This window comes from Leptonotus elevatus, chromosome 4 (assembly GCF_054856555.1).
Source record: "Leptonotus elevatus isolate MCC_2025b chromosome 4, RoL_Lele_1.0, whole genome shotgun sequence".
Taxonomy (NCBI): Eukaryota; Metazoa; Chordata; class Actinopteri; order Syngnathiformes; family Syngnathidae; genus Leptonotus; species Leptonotus elevatus.
The window spans coordinates 1,469,465-1,482,933 of record NC_141242.1 but is presented as its reverse complement, the minus strand read 5'-3'; positions in this window follow the sequence as shown (position 1 = coordinate 1,482,933).

Below are 13,469 nucleotides of genomic sequence, written 5' to 3'. Positions count from 1 at the left end.
TCATTAATGAAGTCCAACCAGTTGCCCGATGCCAGTTGGGATAGGCTCCAGCACCCCGCGACCCTTGTGAGGAATAAGCGGTCACGAAAATGGATGGATGGATTCATTAAGTCAATGAACCTTTTTCAAGTATTATTTTATTATTAAAGTAATCAGTTTCACATATACATGTAATTTGGAAAGTTTGGAATTCAATAAATTAATACATTAAACATTTAAACAATTTCATAAAATCTCGCAAAGTTTTAATATATTGGCTTTAGTTGCGCAATACCTTCATCAACTATAATTCATTAAAAGAAAATGTAAAAACAAGAATAAATGGGATTTTTTTACCATTTAAGTAGTTGACATATTTGAAATATCCATTCAAGCAAATTTATTTGACATCTTGACCAAAAGGTCAACCCTAACAAATCCACAGGACGTTGGGGTGCCCGTCGCCTTGATTGAGGCCCTTTGAAGGTCGGCGGCGTGCGTGAATAATCGCCGTGTTGAAAGGGGCCCACCGCAGGAAAATAAACTGGCCATCTTTTGTTTTCCTTGTGTGGTCACGGCGAGGGAATTCTTTCGAGGCCTTTGTTTGCTACTTCATTTCCATCTGCGGACTTCGGGGGGGTGCAAGTGGCTGCGGAAATTCAAATTTATTGAAATCTATTTCAGCGGTTAAGCTGGCTGTGTTTCTTCTGTCCAATGAGGCAGTGAGCTGTTTTGTGGCTGCGGTGCAGTCGTGGCGAGGGTGGGGGGCAGGAGGGGGGTGGTTGTTAATGTGTACATTTGTGGCAAAGTCAAACATGCAAAAGTCTTCGCGGACGGCCGTCATGTTTCAAACGAACACCTTGTCGCTTGTGCGGCTCCAAAAGGCAACGGCCGCGCTGTCGTTTCTCGTTGAGTCAAGTGGAAGACGGCGTTGCGGGGGATCCTCATCCTGTTAAATGACGGATCCTGTTCACGTCCGGAAAGATTCTCCACTCAAAAATAGGCCAATGACAATTAGAGTGGAATTTTGGATGTTTTGAGGCAAAAGGGAATTGACCTCAGCGTTCCAAAACTTTTGGAGGGGAGTGTAAAGCAGCAGCAGCGGCCGCCGCAGCAGACATGTTTTTATTGACAACAACGTTGTTGGCTTGCGGTACTAATGGCTCCAACGTGTGGGCTGCCGTCTCAAATGCGTGACGGGACTCCAAAAACAACACAGTCCGGATTACGGCTTCATCTGCAGCATATGCACCCATTTGGCAATTACGATGAATTAGAGAGAAAATTACTCCCACGTAAGAAAATATATCGCCGTGCCAAGACTGACCTGTGGATGGCAGCACGGTGCCACGGGGCGCTCCGACAGACGCAAAATACAAAGAAGAGAAGAAGAAATACAACACCAAAATGAAAAAATGGCGCAAAATGTTTTGCGCTGGCAGTGTTCGTGTTCTTGGGATCTTAAATTGGACAAACTGAATACAATTTATATTTACCAAAAAAAGGCGCAAAATTACGACCGACAAACCAATTTAGAAACTTCCGATTCAGGCCTTTGCTGATTTTCAGTGGAAGGGAGGGAACAATTCTCTAATTCGGCCCGATCATCAATGTGTGTGTATCTCGCAAAGGTCAATAAATCCGTCAATGACTGACGCCCATTTTGTTGTCGATAGCCAATGGACGGAAAACTTCGAAATATTCTCGATTTAAAATTGAACGACATTTTGCCCCACATTTTGATTCATTCTGAACACACAAAATGATAAAAAGCAAAACAATTTGTGTATTGAACATGTTTAATATTTACGATTTTCGGCCCAGACTGAATATTGAGTAAATTGGGCGTGAAAAATTACCCTTAGTGCACACTACACCAGAGGCTAATGGCCTCGGCTGACTTTGATCGTATGCGGGAAAATGCCTTAATTTGGCCCGATTATCCAGATATATCTTGATTTATACACCTAAAATGAAAAATAATGTCATTTATACCCCACATTTTCATTGATTCTGAACACAGAAAATGAGAAAACGCAAACAATATTGAACAGGTTAAACATTTACGATGATGGTGATTTTTTGAGTGGGAAGAAAAATTAATTCCTAAAACATTCCACAGCATACACATAATCACTCAGGATAATCTTTCAGAGGCAGCTGATAATCGGGCTTTTGGTGTCATTTATCCAAAGGGTGGAAAATTTTTCAAATTGGACCCGATTATCGGTAAGGGTTTATTTCTCTTTGGATATTAAAAGTGAAGAACATCGTTTTCGGCCCATAATGACAATTCTTCATGAACGCACAAAATGAGAAAAAGTTCAACTATCACTCTCAACGAACTGCTCACCACAAAATAATCCTTGAGAATGACAAGAATTGGGCCTTTGGTGTATAACTGATCGGAATGAAGGCAAAACGCTCTCACATCGAGACACGTTTTAAATGGTCTTTAAATGGATTATGATGATTGTTTGGTTAAAAAAAATCACTGCACCCTCTCACCACCACACAGGATAGTGGCTCAAGATAGTCCGAGACAACGGATAACCGATTTTGTGTTATGCTCAAATATCAATGATCAGATTATCCCGATTATCGTTACCTTGTGTGCACTCCCCCCCGCACGATTACCTTTGACCTTGCCTCTGACGGACTGGAGCGTCCTCCCCTCGTCGCCTTTGTAGCGAGCCGCGGCGCTACTGCTAGCATTTTCTTCCCCTCCCCCGAGTTGAGCGCTCTGACTTGAATGCGCGTCTGTTCTCCGCTCGCGGCTTCCTCGTGAGTTTGGCGGAACCGACCCGAGTCGTTAGGCTGTCACTTCGGCTTTAGTTTCACCGACGGCGTGTTTCCCAGCACGCGGTTGCGGACCACTTAGAGGGCCGCTGACACTTAACGCTCCAGTCACACGAGTGCTAGAACACGTTTTCAAGTGCTCTTTTTGATGTCTGATTTTTTTGATGGCGGCCCTGAACGGCAATAAAAAAATAAAAATAAATGAAAAGTCGCAAAAGAAAAAAAAACGTCTCTGACTGGACAACAGAAATGTCAAATCCAGGTCCAGAAAGTAAAAACCCAGCCACAGTTTGGCTTTAGCCATTGATGCTAGCTAGCTAGCCGGCTAGCTCCCTCGCTTGCTTACAGACCAGTCACTTGTTAGCTTGTTCTTCCTGTTCAAACTCTGTACAGAGCGCCGACTTGTATATGACTGGACTGTCAATAAAACCCTCGCGGCTGAAGCCTACATTTTTTTAATCACATTTTTAAAATTTTGATTAATTACAATTGATTGCTTCATTAAAAAGGCTTTTTTTTAATCAGCATATTTTGCCCGGCCAAATTTACAGAGCACTTGTTATGTGTTCATTTTTTCAACATTTAATGGTTTGAGGACATCTTGAAAAAAAGATAACCGCTGCACATGCACATCCTCCACTTTTGTCTAATCAGTTAATTACTTGCATAAAATGACCCCAATAGTTTGACATGAACAAACATTCTAAATGTCGCGCGCAAACATTTATTGAACGCATGTCGTTCTGTTTATTGCTCAAACACAAGCTGTGCTACTTTTGAACGTAACCATCCGCCGTCTGCTAAAAGATCATCTGTGGTCAAAATGAACATTGTGACTAATATGATTAATGCGATCATTTTTTTGCGATGAATTAATTAGCTAACGTTTTTAACTTTGACAGCACTAATGATCATATTGAAAAACATCAATGTTTTTTTCCAAATCTTGGCTTTCCGAATGGCTGGAACCCTTGACATCAACGAGGGTTGACTGCAGTCCACCTCCGCCCCCCCCCCCCCCCCCAATATTAACCCCACGATTCGGCAAACATCCACTTTGGGCTTTAAGCGTTTAAGAGGTGCTTTGGCAACATGCTTATATGCCCCCCCCCCGCCCCCCCCCCCCCATCTGACTATGCGTAGGATTCCCGTAGCAGTGATTTGAAAAACATCCCCGAATTCAACACTAATCCTTCGAAAACACAGAAACGATTACTGAATTGATCCATTATGCCTCTCACAGCATGTCAGACGCATTAAGGTTGTTGTTTTTTTTCCCGGCCATATGGTTTGAGCATCGAACCCCGTTCAGGAATTCTCAGGGAACTTACTGGGCTTTTTATCAAAACCAGAGGTGCCGTCGAGACTCCGAAATCAGTTAGGCGGAAAAATAATTGCGAAGGACGTGAACCTGAAGATAAGTGCGTGAGTGCAGTTTCAAACGGCGCTCGCTCAGGTTCGATGCCGGCCCCGCTGGTCCTACGCTCGCACCTGTACGGAATTTGCCGGGAAAGCATGCATTCGCCCCGTGGGGCAAATCACGTCCATCAAATATGGGACAGAAAATTCAAATTGACATTCACGACCACAGGTGAAAAAATTATTTTTATAGAAGTACTGATACTTAAAAAGTACTGACTTCAGTAACATTTAAAAATTAGACTCAGAAATGGACTTACGTATAAAGACATATACCATTTACAGGCATATATTCTTTATCTTCTGAGAATTTTCTTGGTTATGAATGTGGTCACAAAACAAATGAAACTCGAATCTCATTGATGTGAAAATGTTGGACTTTTTTCGTTTTAATGACATCAAATAACTTCTTTCTATGACTTTTATTTATATATATATATATATATTATTAAGTTATATATAATGCTTATAAAAGTACATGTGTAACGAGAAAATATACAAAGCATATAACGCAACGAAAGCAACATTAGAAAGTTTCACAACTTGAACTTGAAACCGGAAATTAATTTTGAGTGCATGCATGTTTTGGGAATACGGGATTAACCAGAGCCCGGATTTCAACCCACAATTTGTCAACTGTGAGGCGGGTCACCTTGACGGCACGTCCGTCCACTTTTCCACCTCCTCAAAGTCCAGACGCCTGAAAACTTTCCTAACTCGTTCATTGCCAATGACGGCTATAGACGTCAAAGATCCATTTGAACCGGGCTGGTAGTGAAGTAGAGTAATACAGTATTTGTATTTGATTACTTCCCCTTGCGCCACTGAAGGTTTCCCATTGATCAGTGAAGCTTTTGTGCGCGCGCTCGCTCGCTCGCTCGCTCGCTCGCCGCCGCCGCTTCTCTCGGCGCTGCGCTCGAGTCCGTTTGATGCCGGGCCAGCGACAATATCGGATCCGTGCCAAGCGTCCAAGCTTGTCTGAGAGTTACCGTAAATCCTTCGGCGGAAAGCCGCAGCTTCGCTTTTGACCACCGGTGCGGCGCGCCCGCGCGGGTCCAACGCTGAGCGCGCGCAGAGCGGATGAAGCCGCCGGGCGGACACTGTCACTTTTCCTCGGCCTTGATGAATCTGCAATTTGATTGGATGTGATCCTGATGATTAATGGTATATTATCCTAAAAAAAAAAAAGCTTGGCTGGCTGATAAAACATCCAGCTTTCAGTGATTTCCTGGCCCATCGTGATATTTTTGGCCGTTTCTTCTCAGCGCGGCCGAATGTGATAAATGCATACTTTCTTGCGCCTGATGAATCATTTCCACGGGCCATAAAGCGCCTCTTTTAAGCGGCCAGGAATATTGCGGCGCAGTCACGCCTTGTCATTCCGTGTAAACTTGCGCAGAGACTGTCAAGGCGTGACACGGCCGCCGTGGCCGAGGTGGGAACAGCGGGGGGGGGGAAATCTTTCCAAAAAAAAAAAAAATCCAGGCCGCTCGTTAAGAGCCGCCGCTCTGTTGTCACAATTCGTTTACACAAAACAGGAACCGTATAGCAAAAAATCATGACTTCATCTGTTTAGGCAATCTCAGTGCGAAAGCGGCACCAGATTTTCAAAACGAAATGTTTATACGACAAACGTTCACAAGGAAGGAAACTACAAATGCAATCGCTCGTCAATCCGGTGACTGCTATTAGCTTAGCTCGGCCTTAGCCAATCCATCCATCCATCCATTTTCTGTACCGCTTGTCCTCACAAGGGTCGCGGGGGTTGCTGGAGCCTATCCCAGCTGGCTTCGGGCAGTAGGCGGGGTACACCCTGTACTGGTTGCCAGCCAATCGCAGGGCACGCAGAGACGAACAACCATACTCACAATCACACCTACGGACAATTTGGAGTGTCCAATTCACCTGCCATGCATGTTTTTGGAATGTGGGAGGAAACCGGAGTACCCGGAGAAAAGCCACGCAGGCACGGGGAGAACATGCAAACTCCACCCAGGAAGGCCGAAGACCGGACTTGATCTCACAACCTTCGCGCTGGGAGGCGGTCGTGCTAACCAGTCAGCCGCCGTGCCGCCTTAGCCAAACAATATTTATCTACAGGTCAAGGGTGAAAAAGGTGGCAAGCACTTTGACCAAAATTAATAATAGAATAATTAATATTTGTCGGGCACTCGTCAAACGGGGGATGCGGTGGACGAAGGGATGGCGAATTTAAATGATCAAAACTTTATGGCGTCAAGAAAAAATAGCTTGCGAAAATGCAAACATCTTTGCTCCATTTCTTGGACGAGGGATGGATGTTGAAAAAACTGCCAACAGGGATCGGTACCTTTCGCATTTGCACCGGTTCGGGTCCAATTGTCCATACCGGTACTGAACAATAATTGATTTAACAATAAAATCATATCTTTTTTTAAAAGTTAACAGTTATTTTTCCATTAAATAAAATCTAACAAATAATAAAACATCATGAATTTAAAACACATGAGCCAGAGAGGATGGAGTAAAACAAACAAAATCTAAATATTACATTAATTATATGTAAATTAGTTCTTTACAATGAACAACAAAGAACAACGGTAAGCAGTAATACGAGAGCAAAAGATCAATAATTATATTCGTGTTATTTTGGTTCCTTGTGCAGTTGTTGAAACACATTTTCAAGAACCTGCCCGCCGCACACGGCGCGGCGAATTCGAACCCGATTTGGGAGTAAAATCGAGCAAAAAATGTTCGTTGGAAGAGGACGTGAATGACAAGGAAGACAATAATCGGGACTCGGGAGCAAACTCATTTGAATGGAACCGACGCAGAATGTAAAGCTTGCTCGTTGGCCACGATTCGATTTCCAGTTCCAGGCGAGGACGTGGACTCTTTGAAAATGCTCAAAATGGGCCTTAAGGTCCGGAAGGAAGAAGGGACGGCACGTCCGTCACGTGGTGACGCGCTTCCTGCGGCACCTCCAAAATAAGAGTCACGACATAGCTCAGCTGTCAAGACACTTTTATTGTGGCGAGGTTCGACAATGACCGCACAATGTCTTGCAAGCGTACTTGGAGCCTTGAATCGAATGAACGCAATAACGCATTTCTCATAAAATAACGATCACGGCATTTTAATTAGGAGAAAATAATTAGTCCGTTTTTCGGGGAAAAAACGAGTTACCTAACGCAGTTAGTTTAAATGCTGTTATTCCCAACACTGGTGGGGACACTGTGGCTCCCTTGCCCACATGCAAGGGCATCACAGTACCTTCAGTCCTCAATTTTTTGTTTCACTTCACCCCAAACTTGGCTGGCAATACAAGACCAAATTAAAAAATCCACTCAACTAAAACTCGGTAACTTGTAAAAAGTCGTAAATTGAGGTCCCGTTGTCCATTTTGTTGGGACAAATGTGAGGTCACACGGGCATGAAGTCCAACATCGTTCCCCGGCAGGGTTACGAGATCACACCCTGAGGTCTGTCTCAGTGGCAGGGTTCGGGGAGTTTGGTGGGCGGGGGGGGGGGGGGGGGTGGTCTGGGCGGTAGACTGAGCGGTTACGCGGAGACGACACACCGCGGCTGTGTGCGAGCGCACAGTGGCTCCTTTCGCTGGTTGCCACGCCGGAGCGGACCGCAGGATTGCAGTGTTGACACAAGAGCCGGTGCATAAGAGAAAGACGGACCACCGGCGCACCGCCGGGACATCGCCACCCGCCGGCCACCCGCTCCAACCCGGGAGCTCATCTTTGTTGAAAATGGCTCTCGAACCCGCCGCCTCCCATCGGGACGGCCTATATTTAGCAACAAGCCTCTTCATTCTGAAAGCCATGTTTGGCTTTCCATTGAGAAGGTGGGGGGGGGCTGGGGGGGGGTCCGCTCTGCCCCGTGCTCACCTGTGCTCGCTGTGTGTGTTTATGTTGACAACTTTCCGCACGCGGGTTCTGTGAAGGACGGCCAAGAGATGTGGCGGGAGAAGCTGAGGATTCCTGTAAAGGGAATCACTGAGATGGACCAAATTGAGGCGCGAGACCCTCAAACACAGACTAGACACATTTAGGAATAGAATTCAATCTTTGACCTTCATTTACTCGCATATGAAATCAATATTCCCCAGCGAAATGGATGGAAATGCCATCCAGTCCCCACAAAGTGTAAATGTTTTTAAATCCAGGTTAAAAACTATGCCCCCCCCCCCCCCAACACACACACATACCTGTGACTAAAAACTTCTCAATTCAATTTATTCCAAATCTTGTTCTTGTGCTTTACGTTGTGAAATTTCAGTAAACTGCTTTTTAATTTCTTTACTTTAAAAGGAAAAAAAAAACCTTTGCGGGCCTGATCCGGCTCGCGGGCCGTACTTTTGACACCCCTGATCGAGGTAGTATGTTGGGGTTGTAGAAAAATGAAATGGAAACACTGAATGATATTATAGCACATTTCATACGTAACTCGACGTTCTTCACATACTTCAGAAATCAGTTACAAACAAAATGAAAGAGATTATAAAGCAAAGTTAAGAAATCAAAATAGTTGACTAAAAATAATGTTCTATCCAAGAACAACATTTTCATGAACATGATTTTTAAAATACGTTGGAAAAAACCTTCCTTTCGGATTTGGGGAAAGAGTCTCGTTTTTAACGAGGATTTAAAAGAATGAACACTTTATTGGCGTGTTTTGAATCTTGATTCATTCAAATTCTTATTCAGGGTTTTATGGTATATTATCAGATTTGAAATGTGTTTGTATTATTTTTGTATTAAGTGCTGTTAGGAGGGGAAGTCAGCCCAAGAATTTCCTTTGCAATCATTTTTGTTGTTTTGTTGAATGTTACGTTTGTGGAATTTGAATTAAGCAGCGAAATCCACCCATTTTAATGGCAGCCATTTTGCCACTTTTGCCGTCAGATGAAAATGACATCACAGTTGCCGGCCAGGCTCTGCTAACGACCAATCACGGCGCGCCTGTTTTCTGGGTTTGGTCATGTGACTCATTCGCAAGCTGAGCCGTGATTGGTCGTTACCCGAGCGCTGAGCAACTGCGACGTCGTTTTCAGCCGACGGCAAGTGACAAAATGGCCGACGCCTGCGATGGAGAAAAAACGGGAAGATTTTGTTGCCAAATTGAATACCGTCTTTAGACCAAATACACTTGAGGGTTTTTGCATATTTCAGATTTCATGATTTGGAGTTACGAGCCTGAACAAACTCAACTCATACGTCAAAGCGGTCCCAAAAAAATAAAAAATCCGATTTGGGCATAAAACCGAAACTGTAAATCCATCCGTTATCTTTCGCTCTGAGATGCAGCAATGAATGCTTTTCTGCAGCGCCTTGTGGTTTTCATCAGCAGATCTTTCCCGCGCCCACATCTGTTCCTCGCAAGTCTCGCTCCCGCAAGCGCGCGGGGGTCCGAGCGAGCGACTATCTGCCGGAAAAATCAAGAAAGCCAAAAGCTGGCTTGCGTGTTTGCGCGGCGTGCTAATGACGTTCTGCTGACTCCGCCTTCCACGGTACTCAAAGTGCCATTGAAGTGCAAATCCGAGCCGGGACATGCGTGTTACATGTTTTCCTTTGCAGTCGCGTATGCCGCCATGCTCAAACAATCCCTCTTTTCATGCCCGCGCGCGCTCTCGCCACCCACCGAACGAGAGCCGTGATTGGGGAGATATACATATATATATATATATATATATATATATATATGTGTGTGTGTGTGTGTGTGGAGAGAGAGAGACATTTTTTTCTCCTCTTTTTTTCTCCTCTTTTTTTCCCTTTTCTCTCCTCTTTTTTTCTCTTTTTCTCTTTTTCCCCCTCTTTTTTTCTCCTCTTTTTTCCTCTTTTTTCTCCTTTTTTTTCTCTGTTTTTCTCCTCTTTTTTCCCTCTTTTTTCTCCTCTTTTTTCCCTCTTTTTCCCTCTTTTTTCTCCTCCTTTTCCCCCTCTTTTTTCTCCTCTTTTTTTCCTCCTTTTTTCTCCTCTTTTTCCCCCTCTTTTTTCTCCTTTCTTTTTTTCCCTCTTTTTTCTCCTCCTTTTCCCCCTCTTTTTTCCCCCTCTTTTTTCCTCTTTTTTCTCCTCTTTTTTCCTCCTCTTTTTTCTCCTCTTTTTTCCTCTTTTTTTCTCCTCTTTTTTCCTCTTTTTTTCTCCTCCTTTCCCCCTCTTTTTTCCCCCTCTTTTTTCCCTCTTTTTTCTCCTCTTTTTTCCCTTTTTTCTCCTCTCTTTTTTTCCCTCTTTTTTATCCTCTCTTTTTTTCTCCTCTTTTTTCTCCTCTTTTTCTCCTCTTTTTTCTCCTCTTTTTTTCCTCTTTTTTTCTCCTCTTTCCCCCCCTCTTTTTTCTCCTCTTTTTTCCCCTCTTTTTTCTCCTCTTTTTCTCCTCTTTTTCCCCCTCTTTTTTTCTCCTCTTTTTTTCCTCTTTTTTCTCCTCTTTTTTTCCTTTTTTTCTCCTCTTTTTTCCCTCTTTTTTCTCCTCTCTTTTTTTCTCTTTTTTCTCCTCTTTTTTCTCCTCTTTTTTTCCTCTTTTTTCCTCTTTTTTTCTCCTCTTTTTTCCTCTTTTTTTCTCCTCTTTTTTCCTCTTTTTTTCTCCTCTTTTTTCCCTCTTTTTTTCTCCTCTTTTTTTCCCCTCTTTTTTCTCCTCTTTTTCCCCCCCCAAGGTGAGCGCCTCATGGGAGATGACTGCTCGCTGCCATTAGTTTAAGTGCAGGAGTGTCAGTTAACCCGACACTGGCACCGGCGATACTTAATGCCAGATGGAGCGAGCTGTCCTTGAAGTCTTAACAAGCGCGGCGCACAGAAACAAGCCTTTATTCACAGCGCGGGAAAAAAAAAAAAACGAGAAAAGGATAACTTAGCAAGGTTACCACAAAGTGTATGTTAAATCCCACATCGGGAGGCAGAGCGGAGATTGAACGGCCAAAGTGGATGAAAACACCGCGTGCGATGTTGCTGACGGTCTTTTTTCACATCGTTTTTTATTGCGCGCACGCAGAACACGGCGAGAATCGAAAACAAAGTGCTGCTTGTCGCGCCAAAAAGGGTCCGGCTGCTTAAGAGGTGTCGAATTATTGTAGCTCAGCTGGATACGCCGGGGGGGGGGGGGGGGGCGGGGGGGCGAGCGGGCGGCCAAAACCAGCTGACTTTGGCACATTTGTCCTCCGCCGCTGGCATCGCGAGGCTTCACGCCGTCCGGCGGGCCCCGACGAGCCCGAACCAGGAGAAGACCCGAGCGGACCTCCCTCCCGCCTCCTCCCGAAGACAGTCAGCACCGCGACAAGTGCTTTTCCCCGCACGCGCCGTGAGAACGGCGCCGAAGCCAAAGTCGCGCGTGCCAGGCGGGGAAAGTCATGAAGTGTTGCGCGTTACGATAACATCAGCTGAGCAAGGACTTTTCTGCGGCTCGGAATGTGCGCCGACTGCAGGAGACGAGGAGCTGAAAGCTCCCGAATGCGTCGAGTAACTTTAGGCCGCGCCGAGACGCAACCCAACGTCGGCCAAACTTTTTCCACTGAGGGCCACGGAATGAAAAATGCACGTCGAGGGCTTCGAGGAAACTGAAAGCGAAATGAACATGCGCTCGGTCAACGTTTGCTAAGCGCTTATATAAGCATCGAGACGTAAATGTTAGCTTGGCGTCGGCAAAGTACGAAGTTATTAGCAATAACTTATATTATGTTATGTTATGCTAACTTTATTATTCACATTTGGAAGGATGGTTTTCTTACGGCATGATAGTAGAGTGATTATTTTCCAGAAGTGGGCATTCCGGCAATATTGACAAAAGGGCTGTCAATCCGTCGATGACAGGCGGCCATTTTGCTGCCGATTGATGGGAAACTAAAAGCGGTTTTGAGGCGGCGTGAGAGATGTGGACCCAAATGCGAGGTCATGAGTAAACGTAGGGTGATTTATTGACGAGACAAGTGGGCAGGAAAAGCAAGACCTTGGCGTGACAGGACTGGACCGAGCGTGGTGTGACAGAACCGGACTGGACTGACTAAGGCTGTGACTATGACTTGGTTGTGGCTGAGACGACTTGGCTGAACGGAGACGACTTGACTGAACCGAGACGACTTGGCTGAACTGAGACGACTTGGCTGAACTGAGATGACTTGGCTGAACGGAGACGACTTGGCTGAACTGAGACGACTTGGCTGAACTGAGACGACTTGGCTGAACGGAGACGACTTGGCTGAACTGAGACGACTTGGCCGAACTGAGACGACTTGGCCGAACTGAGACGACTTGGCCGAACTGAGACGACTTGGCTGAACGGAGACGACTTGGCCGAACTGAGACGACTTGGCTGAACGGAGACGACTTGGCTGAACGGAGACGACTTGGCCGAACTGAGACGACTTGGCCGAACTGAGACGACTTGGCTGAACTGAGACGACTTGGCTGAACTGAGACGACTTGGCCGAACTGAGACGACTTGGCTGAACTGAGACGACTTGGCTGTGGCTGTGACTAAGCTTGGGCTGAGACGACGTGTCTGAACGGAGACGACTTAACGCTCAACCTGCCACGCGTAACATCAACAATGCAGCCACACCGACTGGACAAACACAACAGACTAAATACACCAATCGGTAATGACCTAATGAGACCTGAGGGCGCTGATTGGTTGAGCACGCGGGGAGGGCAAAGCACACACAGGTGGACGTGGTTGGACATAACGAGACAAGGGGAGGGACCAGGAACGCGTAACCAGACAAAAAACAACAATCGCACCCAAAAACACAGAACCGAAATATGACATTGACGGAAGAGGTTTTTCGTCCGTCAACGTAATCGTCAATCCGTCAATAAATTCTGCAACGGGACGGATTGTTGAATTGCCAAAACGTTGACGGACGCTCATTTTGCTGAGCAATCCACGAATGACGGGTTGACGTTTCGTCTTGAAATATTGACAGATTGACGACGACGGAAGGCTTTCGCTGTTATTTGCATTTTTGCGCAGATTGCGTTCATGATATCGCAATTGCGTCTCGGCGGTCAATATTTGCCAAATTGCTGTTTATTGTGACGGAAGTGGACACATTTTTGACGGAGCTCTCCCGTTGGACCGATCTCCTTACATTGTGCAGGTGCGCCGAACGTTCCGCTCGCTTGTTTGGAAATGGAGCACTTACAAGTGGAACGCTCCGAGCTGCGGGAGCGCTCGGCGGCGTGTTGCTGCTTAGTGTCGCTCGCAATTGTCTCCTTCCCGCCGATTGCGTCCGCTCCAATCCGAAGCTCTCCCGGATTGGCGACGGGCTCGCAATGAGCTCAGAACGCGGGCGCGCCAAC